Below are 25548 nucleotides of genomic sequence, written 5' to 3'. Positions count from 1 at the left end.
ACCTATCCATTTTTTTCCTTCCACTTAATCTTTTTTTTTTAACTTATTTACTTTCATCATCAATACTGTATCACATAAACTATTGTCTAGAAGTCTATGTTTTTTCTTCCTTGACCATTTGGATCTCTGTCTGGAGGATTAACTTAACCCCCCCCCCTCTTAATAAATACTACAGTTTCATACACATTCATGCATCTATTTTTCATTCTCACCAATCCTTATTATGTCATCCTTAAAAAAGACATTGCCTTAGCCACCCATCAGACTAATCAGTATATAATATAGAGAATGTCATGTCTCTTTTAATCACACTTGTTTCTTAACTACACTCAACTTGACTGACCTATGTAGCCAATAAGGCTTGATTACAAGTAACTAGTGCACTCATGTCATATTAATCATCAATCATTCCTCCATAAAGTCCATCTTCTTCCCCATATATTTCATGCCCAGCTTTGACCACACATCACTGTGACCACCCATCATCATAACCATCACAGAAGAATACAGACTGCCACCAAAGCTAAAGATAAAATCACCTTTAATAAAACTTCTTTAAAAACTTCTTCAAAGACTCAAAGATAAATTCTGTTAAATCTAATAACTTGATTATCTACTATATTTGAGAAGATATGCTTAGGGTGCATACTAGATCTATGTAGCATATGGTTTTGCCACATTGATTTCCTAGGCATGGAAGTGTTAATTCCATCAATTTCATCAAGAATTAAGTGGACATCTAAAAAATCTATTTCTGGCATTCAAGGGTTTGAAAAAGGTTTTAACGGAAAGCATGTATCCGTTTTACAGCCAGAACTGTTTTATCACAGAATTTATCTTTGAGTCTTTGAAGAAGTTTTTAAAGAAGTTTTATTAAAGGTGATTTTATCTTTAGCTTTGGTGGCAGTCCATATTCTTCTGCAGTTTCATTATTTTTATATAGGAGCTGCCTTTAGTGGTGTAATCATCTGTCTGCATCATCATAACTATTAGTGGAGGAGGAGCCCAAAATCTTTCCTTTAGTCATCTTTTTCTACTAATGTCCAAAAACATTATCCATTCCATAAAATAAAACCAAATTGGCAGATATAATAGACTCATTTCACAAAGCACAGTCTTTCTCTCTCTCTTTCTCTGTTTGTCTATCCCAATAATCTCTTCCATATACTTTGATGTGCCCACCAGGACAACACCAACCTTATGTTCTTAATATCAATAACAGGTTAAAACCTAAATCCAAAACAAAGAACCAAGGGGGAAACACATTCTACACTGAAGATTCCCATCTTCTGTTAGACTTCTCATCTCAAATTTGGTGGCTCATTCTCAGTTATTAATTGTCATAAAGCTATCCCCCCTTAACATCTATCTCTGACATTACATCCAGCTTTTATGCTGTGCATTTATTACACTTGAAACTTATGCTGGAATGCCAATGACATTTATTTTAATTCCTTAAACAAAACTGAAACAGTATACTTAATTATATTAGAAAGCTTTCTCTGTTGCTCCATCAACTACCTGGATGCCTTTAATTTGCACAGTCTTAATCTTACAAAAGACATTAGAAAGACAAACTCTCATATAGCATTCTCTTTCCAAGTTATTATTCTCTAATGATTAATACTTCACCTTATTCTTGTTCTAATATAAATGTTGTTATTGTACTTTTCTTCCAAGAGATTATCAGTTGCATTACTCTTCCAGACTACTGCTTTTTGGAATGGAAGACACTTCAATACATGCCAAATATAGCACAGATTTAGATTATTATATGGTCCTATAATATGTCTATTACTTTATTTTCCTTCTTTTATCATCCTACTCTAGTTGAATATCTCCATGGGTTTCAAAGCCAGCCATGTGCTGTACCAAACTTTCTATACAACCAGGAAGTAAAAAACAAAAAAACACTAAATAATATTAACATTATGTAAACATGCAATCCTATCTCTAACTCTCCCTGAATTTCATTTATGATTAAATAGGTTTTGCAAACATCTTTTGAATATTTTAATGCAAGTATCATCAAACTTCTAAATCAATAACAATCTCAATAATTATAATTGCAAGTACATTTAATAAAACAAATAATTGAGAAAACTATGTAATAACTCTACTCAGAAACCTGCTTAATACAGGTGCTGGTATACTGTGTTTCCTAAATTCATAAATTGCAAGAAAAACATGATTTATGGAAACACCTCATGCTATGTATTATTTCATATTATTTTTCATAAAGTGCTCCTTAAACTAATTAATTCTAGTTAAGCTCAAAATCTGTATTTCCATACAATCACTATATCTTGTTTGAAAACTGGATTAAGAAAATATTACATAGCAATTTCTATAGCTGATATTATGAAAAGTCCAGTCCCATAAATCATGAATTGCAATTGTTCAGTTCTACTAAGAGACAGAAGTTTAATAACTCATTTACAAAACATTTGGATAATATCCCTTATATTGCAAAACTTATCAGTTGCTTACTCAGTGCAACAGCCTTTCACTGTATAATACTTCCTGAGATATATCTTAGCAGACATACCTATGTTGCTTCTCATTGCATGTTTTCAAGTACACCTTTCTAGTCTATCCAGCCATTTCTTCCAGGAATCACATATTATAACCATCTCTTTTCCCTTAAATCACATATTTTCTCCCACTCATCACTTGTTTCTGCAGCAGCAACAAAACCTCTAGTTTAATAGTCTCTTATCAACATACATTGTGCCTCAAATGGTAACATTTCTTAAACTTCCCCTCGAAATCTCGAAATACTGAAACATCGAATTTCAGTATATCGAGACTATAAAGTCGAATCTGCAGACTACCGAAACCCCAAAACCGCGAAAGTAAAAATCATGAAGTTAAACACATCATACACCACACTACCCACACTACAAAAAAAACACATACAAACATAAAAACACAAATTAACAAACCTACACTACAAATAAGCAGGAGGCCAAGCCCCCCACACCCCTGCTACTTATATATTCTAACTCCGAGATCACACCAAACAGAAAAAGACAGCAAACTCACAACCAGACATTCTACAGTCCATCACACACACATCACATATTTACAAACACCACCACATTCAACAGTTAAACACTCATACTTTTACCTGCCTACCCTAACCCACACGTACAACTTCCAAACACACTCACATACCCTCAAACACCTACCCAAAACCCTTACAAAATAGTCCCTTACCTTAAATTCCACCTAAATACACACACTAACCAGCCACACAATACATTCCACATCACGTGCCGTTAAACCATAACCACGAATTCGGCATATTGCCAGAAACTGCATATGACCAAACTTGGAAATGTCGAATCCACGGTTGTGGTGGTGCACTATGTGATGTGTGGTTTACTGTGTCTGTAAGGTGCGGTGTGCTCTGGGATATGGTGATGGCTGCCGATGTGTGGTTATAGCTGGAGATTCAGGTAAGTGTTTTATTTAAGGGTTTTGGGTAGGGATTTGAGTGTATGTGAGTATGCTGCGAAGTTTTAGATGTAGGTTAGGGCAGGTAGGTAAAAGTGTGCGTGTGTAAGTGTTGAAAGTGGCGGTGTTTGTACATATGTAATGTGTGTTTGTGCAATGGGAATGTAGTGTGTAGCAGTGAGTTTAGTGTCTTTTTCTTTTTAGTGAGAATTCAGAGTTTGTATATATAAGTAGCGGGGGGGTGTTTTGTTGGTTTGTTGTAGTGTGGGGTGGAAGGTGTATGTGTGTTTGCTTGTGTGGTGGAGGGTGTATTTTAAATCAGAGCATCACATACAGAAAGTTCGATATTCTGAAGTTTCATTATTGTGATGTTCGGTTTTATGGGGATTCGTGATTTTGTGGTTTCAGTACTTTCGTCTCAAGATACTGAAATTCACGATTTTAGTATTTCGAGATTGTAAAGTGAATACATATACACACACACACACACATATATATATATATATATATATATATATATATATATATATATATATATATATATATATATATATGTATGTTTAAAACTATAGGCTTTTGCCCCTTCAATCCTGTCACACTTACTTGTAAAATAAGCTTACTATACATGCATTATCTCTTTTTTGTAAAACTCAAACCAAATTTATTATGTGAAACTCTCTCAAAAAGTATTAATTCAGAAATCCCTCCTCTACAAATAAAAATAATACCATCAATTTACTGGTCATTTGTGATGCTATCAGGTATGTTTGTTTACTTTTTCTCTAAATGTTGGTTCCATCTTAGTTGAGGGTAGGACGACACTTAATAAATGGGCTATCATAAAGAGAGAGAAATGGAGAAGTCAGCCATTTCACTCTGCGTTTCCCTTAGAGAAGAATATTTCACATTGCCCATCTCTATCTAAATAATAAGAAGGTTAATTTCACACCTAGTATCCTGTAGCTGTTTTAATGCATGAGGTACATCCCTTAATTTAGGCCTGGAAGACATATTGCACTAACTTGCTCCTTGCATAACTTAGTCAGGGTTGTATCAGTGCAGCTGTTGATTCAGTCACCAAAATTATGTTTTTGCCATTTGAGGCATGATTTTCTTAACCCTAAGAGTCTGCGACTGCTGTCTCAAGTTTACTTACTGGCAGTACGATATAAAGTGTTAGGTTGCTCTATTTATTAGACAGTATGTTAAAGCAATTAAGTATCAGATACTCTATATTATTTTACTCAGAAATCTGGACTTAAGGCTCTTTAAGAAACTCAGCATACCAGTACCTCCAATAGTAAGCATTTTACTTCAAAATTATCACTATATTTATACCTCTTCCACACTGATTTATCATGAGAAATAAAAGCAGTTTTGGTAACCATGAGGCACTTTCCATTCTGCCTGAAAAATCATCCTTAATATAGGAGGAAAAAGGTAGCTACAGTAGTGCCTGTATCCCTCCTTCCTAGGTTCTCACTAAGCACAGGAAGAATTGAAGGGCTTACTAAATGGAGGTGTTACTGGCTATTATTTTGGTAATCTTCTCATATGACATGGGCAATGGCTACTGCAAACTGAATAAGATGACTTTCTGGTGGTACAGTATTAGAAACAGTGTTAATGATCAGAAACTCATATAGGCATGTTTAAACTAGTGCAAACATGCACAGAATATCTATATCAACAGTGAAAAGAAGTATTCTGAACTCAAGTATCATAAATGGATCTAGAACCAAGCTTCAGAAAGTAACCAGTAGTTATTGTAACCTTGAAATTTATCACACACATACAATCACTGATAAACGAGAAAGCGTTTTATTATCCCTCATTCACTGGCAAATGTACTTCAAAATTACATAGGTACTCCTTGTGAATTATGATGTCATAACACAGTACAAAACAAGCTATACCCAGGCTTTTTTTTCCCTACTTGAGACATGCTTCCTTCACTGATTAAAATATTACCATTAACCTCTGGTCTTTATAATGGAGGGTAGCTGTTATCACCTAGGTATTTTTGAAAGTACTTGACAAAAATGCCCCAGTAGTTATTTAGTATACAGTTCTCTAGATTTACAATTCTTTAAAGGAAAACTCCACCTTAGAACCCCAAAAATACATGTTTTGTTTCCTAGCTTGATATCCTGCATTATCTACTGAGCCGAGTCATAAAACACACCAGATTGACTCTGCGACCTTTTATTATATAACAGTCAAGGACAACCAATAGTGATGTCATAAGTAATTCATATGCAACATATAAATACATGCCATTAGACTATTACCTCAAGCTGCTACTTCAGAAAAAAAATAAGTGGGTATTTCAAGCTACCTCGGACCTGGTAGCAAACTCATCTTACTCATATTTACAAGCCACATACCCCTTGATGTGGCCACTGGTCAAATATGGGTCCAACTTGCTTAGCGCCAAGGCCACTGAACAGGAACAGGGGGGATCACAAGGGGGGTGAAGCCATGAGGCCACCTCCTGACCTTGCAATAGAGGGTTGGAAGGGAGGGTTGGCATGCCTGCTGATGGATCTGGCAGACAGAAGCAGATGCACTACCTTAAATAGGGAGTGCAACTGAACCTGCCACCGGATGATGATTCATGGCTTGCGGACAATGAGCCATTACTGGTTACGTTGTCATTGTCCATTGAGCCAAGTCATAAACACACCAGATTGACTTTGCAGCCTTTTATTATATGACAGTCAATGGCAACCAACAGTGGTGCCATAAATAATTCACATGCAACAAGTAAAGAAATACCATGAAACCATTACCTCAAGACAGTTGGCATAACACCGTTTGTTCCGGCTAACACTTCAGAAAAAAGCAGGTGTGTATTACAAGCTACCTGGGACATGGTGACAAACCCATCTAACTTGTTTTTACAAGCCACATATCCCTTGATATGGCCACTGGTCATATCTGGATTCAACTTGAGGAGAGCCAAGGCCACCGAACAGGAACAGGGCGAACACATGGGGGGTTGAAACCATAAGGCTGCAGCCAACCCAGCATGTGACATGTCACTCCCCCAATTCCGAGGCCTACCAAATAAAAACTGTATTATGGAAGGAATCAAGTTAAACTTTGAAAGTTTGATGGCAGTGATGCAAGGAGACTGCCAAAAAGAAACTCCATTGAACAGGCTCAAGAATGTAAACCATAACCGAAGGTCATCTTTAACCCATCTGGTCAGCCACACCGGGTAGTGTTTGAGTCTGTTACCTTTCAACAAGTCAGATACAGACTATAAGGAAGTTTTGCCTGGAGAAACCACCCTACAGGCAAAGTTCAGCATACCAAGTAACTCCATGATATCTTCTACACGAACTTTGCTGTCACCCAAGAATCTCCAATAAGATTTGGACTTGTTGAAGTTTGGGCAGAGGAGTTTTCAGTGGTATTGACTTCTAAACCAAAGAATATCAGGACTCAGATTGGTCCTTCTGACTTATCATCATCATCCAAGGATACCCCCAACTCAGAACAAAGCTGCTTGAAAATGGACATGCCTTCCAAAGCACCATCCTGATCCTCCCCCACTATCAAAAAAATCATCTAGGTAGTGTAATGATGACAGGCGTGGGTTCAATTTTGCCAGCACCAATGTAGCACTGTGCTAATAGCTCAAATGTTGCACAAGCTATAGCACACCCCACTTGCATTGCAGTATCAAAAAATATAGTGTTGTTGAACTGAAAACCTAAATAAGGCCAATCTTCTTGTATCACGGGAAGAAGATGGAAAGCAGATTAGATATCCATCTTACAGAGCCAGGGGTCAGTATAGCTCATGATGACCTCCACTGCCTGGTTCAAAGAAGTGTAGTGCACTTTGTTCAGCTTGGTGTCAATAAAATCATTGACTGAACATCCTGCTGAGAGAGACAAGTGACGAATCAACCTGAACTCACCTTCCTATTTCTTGAGAACCAGACCAATAGGGGAAATTTTAAACAAAAGCCAGAGAGAAAAGGAAAAGGGGTCAATCATCCTGCTAGTTAGACGTTCTTTCTCTCTCAACCTAGCAGCAGTGTGTTTATGTCCTTTGATGGACGACAAATTATTAACTAACTTAGAATTTAACAGGGCTGTGGAGTGAATAGGAAAACCTTTGGAGAAGACTTTAAGAAGACTGTCAGCTGCCCTCTGATCTGGGAAATCTGACAGGAGGCAGGAAAACCTTTCTAGACAAATGAAGGAATAAACCCACTGTTGTACATTCAAGTCTCATACCAAGGAACCCCCGTGTTCATTAAAAGGTGGCTTGGCCAAGAAGGATGTGCTGTGCCCCCTACCAATCTCTCCATCTGTCTGAGAAGTAGAAAAGGGCAACTAGACCCTAGCAAACAAGTCCCAACACCTAGAAGTAGGATAACCTTTCCTGTAACCCAAACACAAGTGACTGTATCTGCAAGCAGGTCAGACACATTTGGCATGATTGAATGCCCAGCAAAACCTTGTATCCTTTGGTTTAACAGCCCCACCATCAATGCCCATTGCCACCTCCTTCTCCATCATGGCACTGAGCCATATGGAAGGATGCCTTGACTCCCACATGAGGGAACTATCAAGAGCTTTCAGCTTCCTGAAGCACTGACCATACTACAACCAACCAAATCCCCCCAATTTTTTTCGGTCAATGGATGTTAATTAGCCTCTAGTCAAGAAAGTCATTAAGATACCAAAATGTGACTTTAGACTGTATTTGTATAAAGCTGCAAGCCTCCAACTCTGAATAAAATTTATATAAAGATATTGAGCATAACAGGAAACCTTTTTATAGATACATAAGATGTGGAAGGAGTAAAGACACACAAATTGATAAACTGTGTGCAGATTCTAAAATGTATTCTCAGACATAACAGATTGTAGATATATTTACAAAATCTTATGCAAAACAGTTTAGCTAAGTTGTCCTAGTGACATCCAGATAACCCCAGACTGGAATCAAATTAGATTATATTGAAAAAGAACTGCTCAAACTGGATCCAAACAAAGCATAGGGAGGAGACAGAATTAGTAACAACGACCTGAGAACACTTCAGCAAGAACTTACAGTACCATTATATCTATTATTCACTAGGTCATATAAATATGGGGAGATTCCTCAAGATTAGAGACGTGTGCTTATTAAACCTGTTTTTAAGGGAAATGGGAGTAGGACAAACCCAGAGTCATATAGACCCTTAAGTCTACTTTCATGTTGTGAAAAAATAATGGAGAAGGTAATACTGGATAAGTTATTGTCAGAACTGAATAGGTTGGGACCTGAAACCATATATCAGCATGCATATGTTGAAAATAGATCTATTACCACCTGTAACATGATATTCTATAACAATATAATAACAGCTATGAATGAAAAATTGTACTGTGATGTAATTTATATAGATTTAACTTCAGCATTTGACAGGGTCATACACGTACAGTAACACTGATCAATAAATTACTGCAACTAGGTATTGTTGTACTCTTGATAAGATGGATAGCTGCATGGCTTACAAATAGGACATGGCAAGTATCATTAGTAAATGGATAGGCAAAATCCTTGGTTACAGTCAGGGTGTCCCACAGGGCTCTGTCCTAGACCCTTACTTGTTTAGATTGCATCTTTCAGACCTAACTTTTTCATCTAAGGTGTTCTACAGTCTATATGAAGATGACCTGAAATTGGGTAAACTGATTACATGTGTTACAGATAAGGCATGTCTGCAAAATAACTTGACTAAACTGACCATTTGGGTATAGGAGAATAAAATGCTGGTAAATACATCAAAAAATTAAGCATATGAGATTTGGTAGGGATAAATTGAAAGGTGAATATGTAATGCAGCAGAGTGATTGAAACAGAAGACTCATTTAAGGACCTGGGCATATGGGTAGATTCAGCTATGAGTTTTTTTTTTAATCATATCAACCAATTGGTTAATGCTAGTCATAGAACTATAGGTTGTATAAAAAGATTTATAAAGTCTAGGAAATGAAAACTAATTAAGTAATTGTTTGCTAGCTACATTAGACCCAAGCTTGAGTATGGAAAACAATATGGAAACTCTATAAGAAAACAAGTATGAGTAAACTGGAACGATTACAACGAAAATATGCCAAGGGTATCCATGCATGTGAAAATCTAAGTTGTTATGAAAGACTAAAATATCTGATCTTGTACAGTGTCTCTTATAGTTATCTAAGAGGAGATCTTATTCAGGTGTATAGGGCATTTAGTGACAACTACCTCTGGGAATGTTTGGGGTTAACAAAAAGTACTGAGAAGTGTACTAATTGGTTCTCTGACAGAGTAGCTGATGCATGGAACTGACTACCAAATCCCATTAAAGCAAGTACTAGTTTAGATATTTTTAAGAACAGCCTGAATACTTATTATGGGAACAAGTGTTTTGGTGTATTGGCAAGCTAGAAGGGCATTAATGCCTGTGCTTGAAATATTTGTATGTACGTATGTAACTCACCTGTAAACTAATAAGGTATTTTTAAGTAACACATAATCAAGTGAAAAAAATTCAGACAAGTAATTAAATAAAATCAATATAGTCAACATCAAGGTGATCAGATGTAGTGCTGGTCTGAAATGAATTATGTTAGTAAATATATAATATCATGACATATTCTATTGTATCAGAGATGGTAAGCAAAATCTGAAACAGTGTGACATTGTGGAATGCATCTCAACAGTGCAAAGCTGTAACTTGAAACAATCTGAGTACTCTAAGTGAATTATTTAAGGAAGGAAATCAGACCTGTTTAATATTTCCTACAGGATATCTTTCTCCAAACATAACAAGGAAAATAGATGATGAGGTACTTGCTGAATAGTGGAGAACATGAACATACATGTGGCCCTTATTATATAGGAGGAAACAAAAAGAAGAAAAGGACCCTGAACCAGATGTGTTCAATAACCTTTACCTAAGAAACTGTGGGAGGCTACCATGTTAGGTGAACTATTTGGCCTTGGCTATTTACTTCAGACTGTATTACAGGTTCATGGGTTTAGCTGTCAGCTTACAGTCTCTTTGACTGCCATACTTGAGTCTTCATATTTTCTGCCTCTCATGCACAGGTCAAGATTATTTTCCAAAACAGTTAATGACTCACTTGTTCTGATTGTAACAGGAAGTTAATCCATTACCTTGCAATGCTTCCTGTCTATCACATTTTTTTCTACTATTGATTTTTCCCCCTGCAACTGGCCATCAGCTGCCCCCAGCTCCTCGTCTCATTCACAGTGTCTGCTGGACCCACCACTGGTTCCCCAGGCTCAACCTGACCCGTATCCAAGGCCAGTGAGATCAGTAAAGCTGATGCAGCATCATACTTCCATGAAGGAGTGCATCACAACTCCAGCCACCTCATGGCAGACTTAGAAGCTCCACAATCACTGCCTTCAGGAGGTGCATGTGCAATGTCCTGACTAAATGCCACACCACTTATGCAGCACAGAGCTTTGCCAAGCTTGAAGTATTACAATTTATTTTTATAGCATGCCTTAGCTGCCTACCTCCCACAGAATGGGTCAGCTGGTATCAACCACTCACTCCAATCCTTCTCCATGAGGGCTCTCCAATCCCCCCCCCCCCATTCCACTAATCAAACACTGGTCACTGGTATACAGTAAGGGATTTATCCCTCTTTGCCATGGGTTCATTCACTTTTGATATTTATTTTTAGTATTAGGTTCCTTGAGATGAAGATAGCTTCCTAACTCCATTGTCAGGTACAGATTTTCAAAGAGAACTTGACTAGACATTGCCTTAAAGAACAAACAGTGGTCACCTTTAAGGTCATTGCTAAGTAATCTACATGAAAACAGAATATGATGATAATTCCTGAAGCCTTTCCTTATAGTTCGTTTTTCTACCCTATGATTTCTGTGTCTACTTTGACCCAAAGAAGATAAATATATGGTTCAAAATGTACTGTAGACAATCTTACCACTGACTGGAAATGACAGTGCTATATCTAACTAAATGTAAGTTAAGTGTACATCATCCTTGCAAGAAGGTTGCATCCCCTGCATCACCTGATGTGGGGAATTTGACCCTATATCTGTAAACTCTAAATATACTACTTCAGAGGCTGCACTTACTTATAAATAGGAGAATAAAATTACAGTTATGTACATACCATACTAGATATTTAGGAATTCAACATCCTCTATAACTGCTAAAATAAAGCTACAAGAAGTGAGATTGCTTTACACTCCAAACTTTCCTAACCTACTGAGTGGCTTTCCCCTATTGCATAATGTGCTGTGGAGTCCTCCATGTTAAGATCTGAGGTACCTGTACTAAGATAAAAATATGTTTTTACCTAAAAGATATTGAGATCACCTCAGCCAAGACACGGAAGGCCAGCTTAGTTGTTATGGAGGATGGATCCAGCCATACAGTAAAGTACGTAACTTTTCTATCTGGCAGGAGTGGATTCATTTTTTTTAACTGATAAGCCAATGTCCAGGGACTAAATATCCAGATAAAACTTGCCTGGTGGATGGCACAGCAGGTTCTTGACTGGTCTCAATGAGAGGAGCGTCTCCTGTAAACAAAGCTAGAAAAGAGGAAAACAGATTTGCCTGTACCAACAAGAATCCATGTGGATGGCACTGACTTTGAAAAGCTTCACTTTCTGGATGAACTTTGTTACCCAAGGAGATGAGGAAAGGTGCTGAGAATTCCAGTTGATCCCATGTGTGTTAAAATATCTCCTAATGATAGGATAGGAGAGATGTCATTGCACTTTGTGTTCCCTGAGGATGTGAGTATGTCACAACAGGGCTCTCCTTTTTCAAAATAGCTTCCATACTTCTGAGATGCTTAGAAACTGAGGGACCACTCTTGAGGCAAGAGCAAGCTTCTGCTCAGTTTACAAATCAGGGAACTGGATTCTCTGGGATTAGGAAGCACAACCAGAAAATGATTGCTAAGTATGTAACATTCCCACACTCTAATAGCATTCTAGTACACAAGGTAGGATCAGCTCCCACAGTGTTTGTTGCTGTAACATTCAACACCCATGTTATCCATTTGTGTGGTCAGAAATTCTGATGGTAAGAAAACCTCAGGGGCTTGAAGGATTAGAACCATTCTTACCACCAGTATGTGGACATGTAAAACATTCTGCTGACATTTGGACACTAAAATTGTTTGTTCACTTTAAAGTCAAACCTGCCTATCTCAGGGCTTGCATATCCATCCTGACTATTGCCATGTATTGGGAAAGTAAGAAGAACTGCCTAAAAATAAATGTCAACATCCATCCACCATGACAGATGTGAGTAAACTGAGCAAGATCCTGGGTTCCATTAAATCCACATTCTGAAACCTCTAAACTAAAAGAGTACACAACTGAAGAACTTGTATATAAAATCTGGTGTGTGTTGTGATATCAATGGCTGCAAGCATAATACCCAGCAAACTGAGGCAATGATATAAAGTTGCTATGTAAGAAATTAACAGAATAACCACTTTGAATTGAAGCATCTAACATCTCTCACTAGATAGTCTCACTCTGTATGACTGAGTTTTCAGGTTGCAACTCATAGCCATCAGGAACCATATGGGCTGCAGCTGAGACATGGCCATGTTCCAAGTTATTCCTAGGAATCGGAAAAGGCCAACCAGAGACTCATTCTCTGATGTTAAAGGGTTTTTTGAAGAGGGTATGCAAAGTTAGCTGTCCAGATAGAGGAACATCTTACTTCACTACTGGTTTAAGAGTATCACTATCAGAGACTCACATTTGGTGAACTCCTTATGTGACAATGATGCACAGATAACTCCTGGATCAGTTGTTGACTTTTATATGGAGGCAGGTATTATTTAGGTTCAAAGAGCACATCAAGTCTCTTGCAAAACAAGAAGGATTATTGCACTGAGATCATGTGAAAGGGATCCTAATGAGTGAATACATTTCAGCTTGAGAAGTCTAAGATGGGTCTAAGAGCCTTCATTGTTTTTGGCACTAAAAATAACTTAGAGTAATATCTGGATCCTCTCTGGACTGGGATGAAATCCTGAATGGTTCTTTTATCAAAGCAGTTTAGGATCTCAATTTTTGCCACTTTTTAGACAAGGTGAGATGCCTGAAAGAGAAAGTGAAGGAGCACTTAAGTAAAAAGAAAAGTAGTGTTGTCACACCTGGAGATTATTGTCCTCACCCACCTATCTATAGTGATGGTCATCCCATGTCAACATGTAGGGGGACAAGTGACCCCTAACTGTATCAACCAGATAAGGTATCAAGACTATTGCTGTCCACCTACAAAAAGACTTCCCAAAGATTGCTAAGAAGAATGGCCAAGGCAGTAATGACCTCTAAGAAAGGAATACTCATTGTTAAACTGCTTGTCAGAGTTTTGTTTATTTTGCTGCTGTTGCTAATCATGGTACAGCAAATCTGTCATGGGATCTTTTGGATATTGGAAATGGCACCCTCAGGAGTGGAAAACTTAACGCCTACTGTGGTCAAGATTTTCCTGTTCTGCTCAATATTCTCAAAATATGCCTTTACTTCTAGAACAAAAAGTTATGAACAATTTTACTTCTAGAACAAAAAGTTATGAACCAAGAAACAGAATAATGAGGAACATCAAATTGCTATCCAGGATGCTGAAATTACAACACTTGAGCCGGGTGAGGCAGTAGGCAGCAATGTCATAATGTCACTGGTCTGGATTAAATTTCTGCTACATTCATAATAAGGTTTTCCATGGCAAATACAGTTGTTCTTTGGGACATTTGCTTCTGGTAAGATAGGGCATGGAACATTACATAAGATGTTGCCTTTGAATAGTTCATCATGTTGCCCAAATAACTGAGTGTGCTTAAAAGAAAAGGTTGAGGACAAGTAGACACCCTTTGCTAAGCAGCCAGGAGCTCTGCACTCTACATCTGGAAGACATACTACAGGGATCTTAGGAGAAGGAGCCTTTCTGATGACACTGATGAAATCAATGTATCATGAATAGGAGTATCTGATTAGAAATTATAGTACTTAGAATGAAGCAGCACTCTGTCTATCTTTTGTGGGTATGATGGAACTGTAACAGGAGAAAGACAAATAGCTGTAGTAGCCACTCTAACAACATTAGCCATAAGTGGGACCACACACAAAGGATGCTGAAAGAACCTGAAGACCTTCTGCTCAGTTCTGCGTCGGGTGGGCAGCGAGTCACATGGCCAGCCCACTCTTTCATCTCATTATCTACAGGTTTTCCTTGAAATTTAGGCCAACAGAAATGATGGTGGTGTGTCAGTATCCTCATTGTCATCTTCAAAATCAGCAGTGAATGTGTGTCTTCTGGTATTTGGTCTTCTTTTGTGCTTATGAAAGAAGGCCTTCTTTTGGAAGCTGACAAGACTGATGGAACCTGCTGCTGTGTCTGGGTCTCACTGTCCTAGTGAGAAAGGTCTGAGTGCGATTAATCAACTAAAATTTCTCATTCAGCATTGAGACTACCATCAGCAATATTTTAAAAGGATAATAGCAAACCAAAGAACCTAGTTGGTTCAGTATCAGTGCCAGCCAAAACCAAGGGAATCCCAACTCTATACCAGCCATAAAAAATACTGACCACCAGCATCACCCCTAAAAAAAGGTTCTACCTTAACATACCTTAACAAAAAACATCTTGAGGATGGCAGAGCAATTGAGAAATCCAGTCAGAGCTAATACTGACGAAAACACTGCAACCCCCCAAACTATTTGTACATAAAGTGAGTAACTGGAGACTGATAAGAACTGATACATTAATGCTGGCAAGGCAGTTGCTGATATTGATCTTCCAGGGATCAATTCTATAAGTACTGATAAGGAAAGATTGGTCATCCTGGGTAGAAGAGGTGTGGTTGCAAAGGGGGATGTAGCCCTGTCATATACTCTTTTGGGACACTGAGCTAGCAAACTTTTGTTGCACTATGAAAACACTCTCCACAAGCTTCCAGCAGTCAACAGAGAAAATCATAACAGTGGATGCTTAGCTTGGGATTGGAAGGTTTCAGAATTGAGGTCTCTACAATCAGTCTAATTTGTTTGACCAAGACTGATTCAGTTACTGTTAAGCAAGAATATAATGAAGCCTCAGTTATAGTAGGACAAGTCAATTTTGCAGTAGCTTATGAAAATGAAAAATTGTAACTGAAACTTCTTAATTCAACGATCTATGGTGGTGTGGTCTACCCCATATCATAGAGAAAAAAAACATACCTTATGAGCTTTCATTTTTAAGAGATGTGTTTACGTTAATGTCAAACGGATTCAAAGCAAATAGTTTTGAGGATTGTGCTTTAAAGCATTTCAAACAGAAAACAATTACGTCAAAAATATTAAACTGGTCTTAGAATAAGAAATTAAAAGAGAATCTGTTGACTTGGAGGTGAAACTTTTAGTTTGTAAAGTCAACTCTAATAAATTGAACTAAATATTTTACTTCTTGTGGCATAAGGTGACACTGAGAAAATCTTAACATATTCCACATATATCAAGAACATGTGCTTCCCCTGAATATAATAAATACCAAATATGCCTGTCATATGGTGGATATTTTCTCTCAGGAGCAATCAGAGAAACTCATTCTGTATTATTGCTTTTGTGGCCAAATGCCAAAAACTATCAAAAAAGTGACAACAACAGAGAAGTCCTTCAAAAGCAGAAGCAATAAAACACAACAACAGATATCAGGCAAACTACTTCCTTGAGATAAAAATATTAAGCACAAGATTAGTAAAACAGTAGAAACCTTTTGAGCAACTGCAGTGTTATTGAAGGATGTTTATAAAACATTAAACCAGGAACCACTAATGTATACCAGTAACTGGATCAAAGAATCACTCCAGCAGAGCAAAATGATTTTATTAAACACATAAATTCACAAGTCAAGCATTTTCACCCTGAAACCAGGACTTCCTCAGAACAGTCAAAAATATTCATTATTCTGTTTAAACTCATTTTATAACGTGCTGATGTCAACTTTCTTAAAATCTAAATTTAAAGGTCCAAAATATTATTTAAATACAATTCCAAATTCAACTATTAAAAATTTATATTTTACTAATAAATAGAATAAAATCCCAACCTATTAAACACAACTAATTTGTTTCACACTGTTTTAAAAAGCACTTAACTTGTGGATTTATGTTTAATAAAATTGGTTTTGAGATCTGGTGGAGTGATTCTTCAAAACAGTTACTTAGGTATCTTTATAAAACATTAAACCAGTGGCAGATAAATAGTGTATCTTGGGCCCAAGATGTTTTTCAAACCATGTTTTTCTGGACAATGCATACATGTACATGTTCTTTTGACTTTATCTTCCTGATTGTTTTAAATCTGTACTTATCTACTCAATTGTTTTAAATTATATTCATTGTTTAAGAAAGCAAAATATGATTGAATTCCTTGTAAATTTAAATTCTTGGAACATTTTTTCCAGCAAGTAGTGAAAGAAATTAATTAACAAATAATAAGAAAATTACTTGTTTTAGAAATTTTCAACCATAAAACATTCTCAAAAATTTAAACCACTTCTCTTGTAACAGACAGCCTTCCAGTAGAATATCCAAAAATAGTTGCAGAGGCCATTGCAAACTCAGTATCCCCAATCATAAATCATTCTCTTCAACAAGCTTTAGTCCTCAAACTCCAGAAACAATCCTACATTGTTCTTTTAAATAAAGGTGGCAAATCTCATGAGTTAAACTATAGACCTAAAGCCATCTTCTTCCCTTCATCTAAGATACTTGAAAATGTCTTCACCTACAGTTGATCAACTACCTAAATGAGGACAAATTGCTTTCTACAACACAACATGGATTTAGGCAGCCTACAACAAAAAAACAGCATTATTAACATTCATAAACAATATGCATGAAAGATAAAAATTAAGTAAAATAGTTGAATCCCTATTTCTAGACTTATCCAAAGCACGTAATACACTTTTACATCCCTTATTATTATTTAGGCTCAAGGAAGTGGGCCTCATAAACAGTATGATCAATTGGTTTAAAAGATACTTTAGCCACCAAATATAGTATGCATGCTGAGCAGATGAGCTGTCAAGTCCTCAGCAAAAAATATTAGTTATGCCACAAGGTTCGCTATTAAGAGTTTACTCTTTGATATATATATATATATATATATATATATATATATATATATATATATATATACACATTAACTACATTCAGCTTCTCTCTGAGCTAATGTATTCCACTGTGCAGATGATTGAGAACTATGTGCAGCTTCTTCAGTCAAACATCTCTGAAATGACCTTCATCATTCTGTTACAAAAACTAAAAACTGGCTGGAACAATCTAAGTTTATCCTAAATCTAAAGAAAATTAGTCTGATGATAGTTTCTTCTCCAGCTCAGCAGTCAAACTACTGCAACAATACTGCTAGAATGGAGCTAGTGCAAAACGAACAAAAAAAAACTACTGCATATAATAACTGACCACAAATCAAAATCAAATTAGCACATCTAAAATGCAGTTCAAAAACCCAGCCGTAAACTGGGACTTCTTTATAAAGTCATACCTTTTCTACCAGAACATGCTTTTAAGACAATAGCTCAAACCTACCTACTTCCTAGTGTCTTATACACCTCGTATATTTTAACTAACCTACAGCTGTCTCACTTAGCTAATCATGAACAACAGAAGGGTAATTAGCACCTTTACTTCCTAAGATCTTCTAAGTCAGGAAACCACTTGCTTCCAGAGAGCATGTAGATGTCATCTTGCTGCCTACGTTTTATATATGTACCTTTACCAGGATTTCTGAAATTACACTTTGAAAACTGTGATGTATATACTCACTTCAGGAGTTTCCTGTAAAGTTGAGTATACTCATACAGGATACTTAGGAACTCTGCATTCCTGACTATTATACCTATGTAAGAAGCAATGAGTTAACTGGGCACATAACTGTCTTTCACTTCAATTCCTTAACTGGCTGGAGGCACCAAATCAATTATCTTACCCTTATATTAAGACTGCAAAATCACCTAACATCCAGGCAGATGCCCTTCTACCAGCCAGTTATTAAAATGGAGCTCACCTCCACAAACAATAGATCTGATATTGTTAATCCTCGTTCATTCCTTACATATGGGTATCAGTTCCGACCTCAGAACTGAGCCGGCCATTTTCCAAGCTTGTGTCAGCTACAAACTCTCGAGCTAAACTCTTACCCAGACTTCCCCTCTCCCTGTTACCTCAGATTTCATTTGCCACATTGCCATTCGGTCATGTCAAGCTGCTTCTCTTGAGCTAAGTACAGTTACTTGTTGATGAATACCTTTTTACATAAAATTCTTCTCAGAAAACTTTATATTTCATTGCCTCTTACCCTATCGCATCTAGCGACTGCCTTTTCTTGAGTTTTTCTCCTCTTTTATCTACTCTCTTTACCCTGAGGTATTTCCCTACTACCATCGTTGGTAATCCTCCCCTTTCATACCTTCGGGTACCCTTTCTGCTATCCCTTTTTGTCTATCATGGCAGATAAGAAAGGTAGTCCAGGGTTTAAAAGGTGTTCTGATTGTGGACACAAATTTCCTACCTCTGATGCACACGCTTTGTGCGTTTATTGTTTGGGGGCTCTACATTTATCTGTTGATCCACCCTATACTATTTGTGAGAAATTTCCAATAGGACTCTATTAGAAATGAAAAATAAGTTGCTGCTGAAGGGACTTCTTAAATCTCCCTTTTCAGAGGCTATTTCTGGGTCAGAGGTCTCAACCTCTCCTAGAACCCATAAAAAAATGCTGGATGTGTCTTCTAAGGCCAAGTCTTTGCCTTCGTTGCCGGCTGGGGCTCCCGTAAACCAAAATCTAAAAATGCTAAAATCTCTGCTCCGGAGCACACTCAGTCAGCCCCAGTGCTTTTGGTACCTAAACCTTCGGCACTGAGGCCTTTGGCTCCATTAGTAATTTTGGCTCCAGTTTCTCCTACAGTCTTCACTATGTCGGCACCAAGGAGCTCCTCAGTGCAGGCCTTTACTGCTACTTTATCGGCACCGACCTCTCAGTCGGCACAGACCGTGACCACTTCGGTTCCGACATCTTTCTTGAAACCGATGCCTCAGTTGATGACTTCCCTTTTGTCGGTTCCAGCCTCGGTACCAACATCCACTACTTCGTCACTGAAGCTTGTGTCGGTGCAGACCGTGACTTCGGCACCAATGACTTCCTCGGTGCAAGCATCCTTAGTACAGTCTCTTCCAGCACCGTTGTTCTTGGTGCAGACCGGGAAGCTAGGCACCGTGTTTGTCGCTGCTGTAGACAAGCCTGTCTCTCCCTCTGTCTCCGTGAGGTCCACCAGAAGCCTCTCCGAACATGATGTGTTGTGTCTTGTGGATCAAGTACTTTTGACCAGAGGTATTCCACCACCCAGGACATATCCTTCCTTGGGAGGTGATCACCCATCTCCAAAGCCCCCTTCTTATTCTCCTCCTTCATTGCCATTGAATTCCATGGATATAGCACAGTCTTCCCCCTCTGCAGTTCCCTTTATGGATCTCACTAAGGAACCGCAGTTACCTTCTTGGCAAGAAAGTTTTGTTATGACCCAGAATGATTTGCTGCTCCACAGCCATCCTGGGACTCCGAGTAGGCAGACTGAGCTGCCTAGTGGAGGGGTGATCCCTGTCCTGGACATTCATCCCTCTTCAGGTGGACCAGCCTTCCAACTGATGGAGAAGGCTCTGGCCTCTACTGGTGATACTGTGCTGCCTATCCCCCTGCCCTCCTCTGGCACATTGTTTTCACAAGTCACACCTAGCGGACACCAGGTGCAAGGGCCTCAGGACAATTTCCCATTGAGTCTTCTTTGTTGTTTGGACCCAAAGTTAAAAGCACACTGGCCAGATGTGAACAGGATGGTAAGACCCTTTCTGCTGTATGTGTCCGTTACTCTTCCCCTCAACGTGCTTTCTCCCGAAACCAAAAGAGTGGGAAGATATGATTTAAAAAATCTCAGGGTCCTTTCCGTGACACACAGGCAGAGTTTTCCCCTAGAGGCAGAGAGGGGAAACTCACAGGGAAGATGCCCCTTTTGGGGCAGAGGGGGTCCGTGTAACTGGGGTTCCAGGGAATCATTCTCTGGCCAATCCTACCAGTGCTCTTGAAGAGTGGCCCAACCCCTTTCCTCTGGAGGTGGTTGAGGGTCGTTTCTCCTTGTACCTTTCTGCCTGGCTAACCATCACCACCGATTCTTGGGTACAAAGGATTATACCCAGAAGTTATCATATCCCCTTTGATCTTTGTCCAGTCCCTTCAAAAAACCTTCCCGACATTCCACCCAGTCAAAGGGAAGTAGCAGCACTACAGATATAAAAGCTGCTAAGAAAAAGAGTCATCCAAGTAGTCCCCGCAGACCAGATAGGATCCTGATTCTACTCAAGACTATTTTTGGTGCCAAAGAAAACCGGGGACTGGAGGCCAATTTTGGACCTCAGTGTATTGAACAAGTTTGTAAGAGTGCAAAAATTCTGGATGGTCACAATACAGTCTATCCTTCCGCATTTGGAAAAAGATGATTAGATGTGCTCGATAGGCCTTCAAGATGTGCTCTACCACATAAAAATGGACAGGCCATCAAGAAGATTTCTGCACTTCCGTGCAGGTGCCAGTCACTACCAGTTCAGAGTGCTGCCCTACGGACTCTCTACAGCCCTCAGAGTGTTCACAAAGTGCATGGCAGTTGTCACAGCTCACTGGTGACTACAAGGATTCCAGGTGTTTCCATACCTAGATGACTGGCTCATTTCCGCCCCCCACCAGGCATCTATTGCAAAAAGCCCTTTCATACTCTCTCCTTACTACACAAAGACTAGGCATAACCATAAACTGGCAAAAATCAAACCTCACACCATCTCAATCCACAGAGTTCATAGGGGTTATCTTGGACATAAAGAATTGCAGAGCATCCTTGCCAGAGCACATAATTCTAAGGATAAAGCAACAACTGGTCCCAATCCTTTCAAGAGAGAAATCCATAGCTCACTCTGTCCTACAGCTGATGGGTTCCATGGCAGCCTCCATCACCATTGTCCCCCTGGCCAGGTTTCATATGAGGCTTCTACAATGGCTACTGCTTACCCAATGATACCCTTTTCAGTATCCTCTTTCAGCCAAGATTCAAATAACCCACAGGTGCAAACAAGATTTAAATTGGTGGATGACCCGCAACCCATCACAGTGGTCTAGCCCCTTTTCCCCCCAGCAACCCAAGGCCATAGTGACTATGGATGCTTCCCTGATGGGGTGGGGGGGTCTATGTCAGGGACAAACAGTCCAAGGCACTTGGTCAGAGGTGGAGGCCCAACTGCATATCAATGCTCTAGAGCTGAGGGCAGTGCTTCTAGCGCTGCAAGCATTCCATCCCCTGCTGCCACCTGGGATGATTGCGATTCAGTCAGACAACATGGCGGTTGTCTGGTACATCAACAAACAAGGTGGAACCAAATCTTGCCCCCTATGTCAAGAGGCCATGAGGATATGGCAATGGGCGATAGCTACTAACCACTTTCTGCTAGCAACGCTCATTCCCGGGAGTTCCAACGTGATAGCAGTCAGACTCAGCAGGTACATTCTACAACCTAATGAGTGTTCCCTGAATCCCTTGATGGTGGCGGAGATCTTCCACTGCTGGGGCCATCCTTGCTGTGACCTCTTTGCATCCCCGGCCAATTACAAATGCAGCAACTCCATCGCCCTGATCCCCCCTCCAGGACAGTCACCCAGGAATGCTCTAGTCCACGATTGGCCCTCAGGTCTTCTTTAAGTTTTCCCACCTTTTCCCCTCATTCCCCAGTTTCTGAAGACAGCCCATCAGTTGAAAAGCAAGGTGATCCTCATAGCACCATATTGGCCTCGTCAGATCTGGTTCCCCTTCCTTTGGGCTCACCTACTAGATCAACCATGGATTCTCCGTCCAACCCCAGAGTTGATCTCACACCCACAGAACCTGATTCATCCCAACTTGAACAGCCTGAAGCTCACAGCTTGGCTCCTCCAATTCCCTTGATTGCCAGGCAGAACGATCTTGCTTTACCAGTACATGACATTCTTATTGCATCTCATAAGTCTTCCACTAGAACTACTTATCTAGGCAAGTGGAAAAGGTTTACCTGTTGGTTGAAAGGAAAACAAGTAGATCCCTTCTCAGCACCAGTATCGATTGTCCTAGAGTATCTGGCTGACCTATTTCAATCGGGTTTGTCGGCCTCTACCATTAGAGTTCATTTGGCTGCAATATCTAACTTCCACGAAGGTATCCAAGACTCCTCTCTAATGTCACACAGATTATGCAAGACCTTCATTAAAGGTGTGAATCATTTGAGGCCCCCTTTTAGAGAACCTATACAACCTTGGGATCTGTCATTAGTTCCACAAGCTCTGACTATGTCACCCTTCGAACCAGCCTCTTCTTGCGACCTCAAATATTTGTCATTGAAATCCCTGTTTTTGGTTGCCATTACTTCTGCCAGACGTATCTCTGAGCTTCAAGCTTTATGCATCAAAAGTCCATACTTGATCTTTCATAGAGACAGAGTGTCTTTGAGAACTAACCCTTCCTTTCTGCCAAAGTGATCTCTGAAATGACCATTAATCAAACCATTGAATTGAAAGTTTTCTTTCCTAATCATTCAAACAGAGGAGAGTATTGCCTACATACCCTAGATATTCATAGGCAAATCTGCTTCTACTTGAACAGGACTAAGTCCTTTCGTAAATCTGACCAGTTATTTTTGGCCTATTCTGGTTCTAGATTAGGATCTGCTGTTGCTAAGGTCACATTGGCTAGATGGTTGAAGGACTGTGTGACCTTCATTTATACAAAACGTAATATCCCCTTGCCTACTACTATGAAGGCTCATTCGACAAGGTCGGTAGCAACTTATGCTGCCTTCCATGCCAGAGCTTCTTTACATGACATCTGTGCAGCTGCAACTTGGGCTACACCTCACACCTTCATCAATCATTACAAATTGGATTTAGCCTCCAGGGGAAGAGCATCTTTTGGTTCTATGGTGCTCAGGAATATCCTTCCATGAGAGCCTCCTAGGAATAGAGGTAGCTGGGGACTCTGTCCCATACATAAGGAATGAACGAGGATTAACAATATCAAATAAAGAAGTTATGTCTTACCATAACGTTCCATCTGTATTGTTGATCCTCGTTCAGTCATTATGACCCTCCCTCCTTCCCCCTCCTGTGGCTTCTAGTGGATCTCACCATCCGGTTCTCTTAGGTCATTTGACCAGAGGGAGCCTCTACCTTCCTTTGACTTGCAAACTCAATCTGAGGTAACAGGGAGAGGGGAATTCTGGGTAAGAGCTTAGCTCGAGAGTTTATAGCTGACGCAAGCTTGGAAAATGGCCGAGGTCGAACCGATACCCATACGTAATGACTGAATGAGGATCAACAATACAGATGGAACATTATGGTAAGACATAACTTCTTTTTAGTGCTTACTCAAAAATCTAAAAATCATAATGGTGATTGCCAATATATGTCTATACTTTATTTGAACTACATTTATTTTTTTTGGCTAGAGCAATTTTGGATGCCAAGTATTGTATCATCGTTTTTCTAATTTATATTTAGTACTGATTTATGCTTTGTTGAATTTGACTGTGTATTGGAGTCTTACCGGTATGTGTTCATGAGTGTGGAAGTTAATGATATTATAGCGCTTATGAATAACATCCTTTGGAGACCAACCTGTGTGATAGAGGACAGAACTCCAGTCTGTTTTCATATATAGTGCAATTTAACATGTTACAGACCTGACTGGTAAAAACCTAGGACAGACAATTCATTTGACTTAGTTTGGTTTTACTCTTAGGTTAAAAATGATGGTAAATTAAACTCTGTTATTTATAGTTGATATAACCAAGAAAGAGAAGCACAAATATATTGGGTTTGTCAATATAATATCTATAATATTGCCAGCCCTAAATAAACTTCATGGGATTTTGTTTTCAAAATGAGTTTAACTAACACAAACACTGGCTATATGTATTTGATGTCAATTATTTTTCCTTGCTTTCAGCACTTAATCTGAGGCAATTTTGCACTGCTACACCTATTTCTGGGCTAAGTAATTTTTCAGTTTTGCTCTCTGTTGCCTTTTTAAAGGCTTTGGGAACATATCATTTTGTGTAGGTTCATTTAACTACTGGCATATTGGTTTTCTAGACTGGTAAGAAAACAACTAATCAGAAGCCTGCATTTTCTTTAGAAAACATCTTCTTAGGAATGGAAGCCATTTCCTGGCTTTCAGCACTTAATCTATGACAATTTTTGTTCCACAGCACCTATTTCTGGACTCATTTTTTTTTAATTTGTGAACTCTCCCTTGCCTTTTTGAAGGCTTTGGGAACTCACTATTTTGTTTTAGTTTCACTTTCCTCACAGTGTAGTGGTTTTGTAGATTGTCAGGCAGAATAACTAATCAGAAGGCTATATTTTCTTTAAAATGTGTCTGCCAATGAGTGAAGCCATTTCCTGGCCTTCAACACTTAACGTGTCACAGTTCTGCTCTGGTGCACTTACTTCTGGGCTCAGAAAGTCTTTTCTTTCAATTTATAAGCTCTTGCTTACCTTTTTAAAAGGTTTGGCAACTTATCATTTTCTTTTAGCTTCATTTTCCTGGTGTTGTAAGACTGCAGATTCACAGGCAGAATAACTAGTAAGAAGCCTATGTTATCTTTAAACCACATGGGGATATGAGTAGAAGCAGTTTCCTGGATTTCATTACTTGATCTGTGACAACTTTACTCTGTAACACCTATTTCTGGGTCAGTATTTTTTACTTTTAATTTGTGAGCTCTCCAATGTTCTTTTAAAGGCTTTGGGAACTAATCATTTTATTTTAGTTGTATTTTCTTGGAGTTTTAGTGGTATTGCAGGTTATCAGGCAGAATAACTAATATGATCTCAAAAAGTTTACATCCCTCATCAAAATCTCTAAAGCCAGCTATGAAGGCAGAATTGCGACAGACACTAAAAACAACCACAAAGCCTTCTATAGTTATATCAA

Source organism: Protopterus annectens, chromosome 2.part0 (assembly GCF_019279795.1).
Source record: "Protopterus annectens isolate FY-2018-M chromosome 2.part0, PAN1.0, whole genome shotgun sequence".
Lineage (NCBI taxonomy): Eukaryota > Metazoa > Chordata > Ceratodontiformes > Protopteridae > Protopterus > Protopterus annectens.
The sequence above is the reverse complement of the archived record's forward strand: the minus strand, read 5'-3'. Positions refer to the sequence as shown.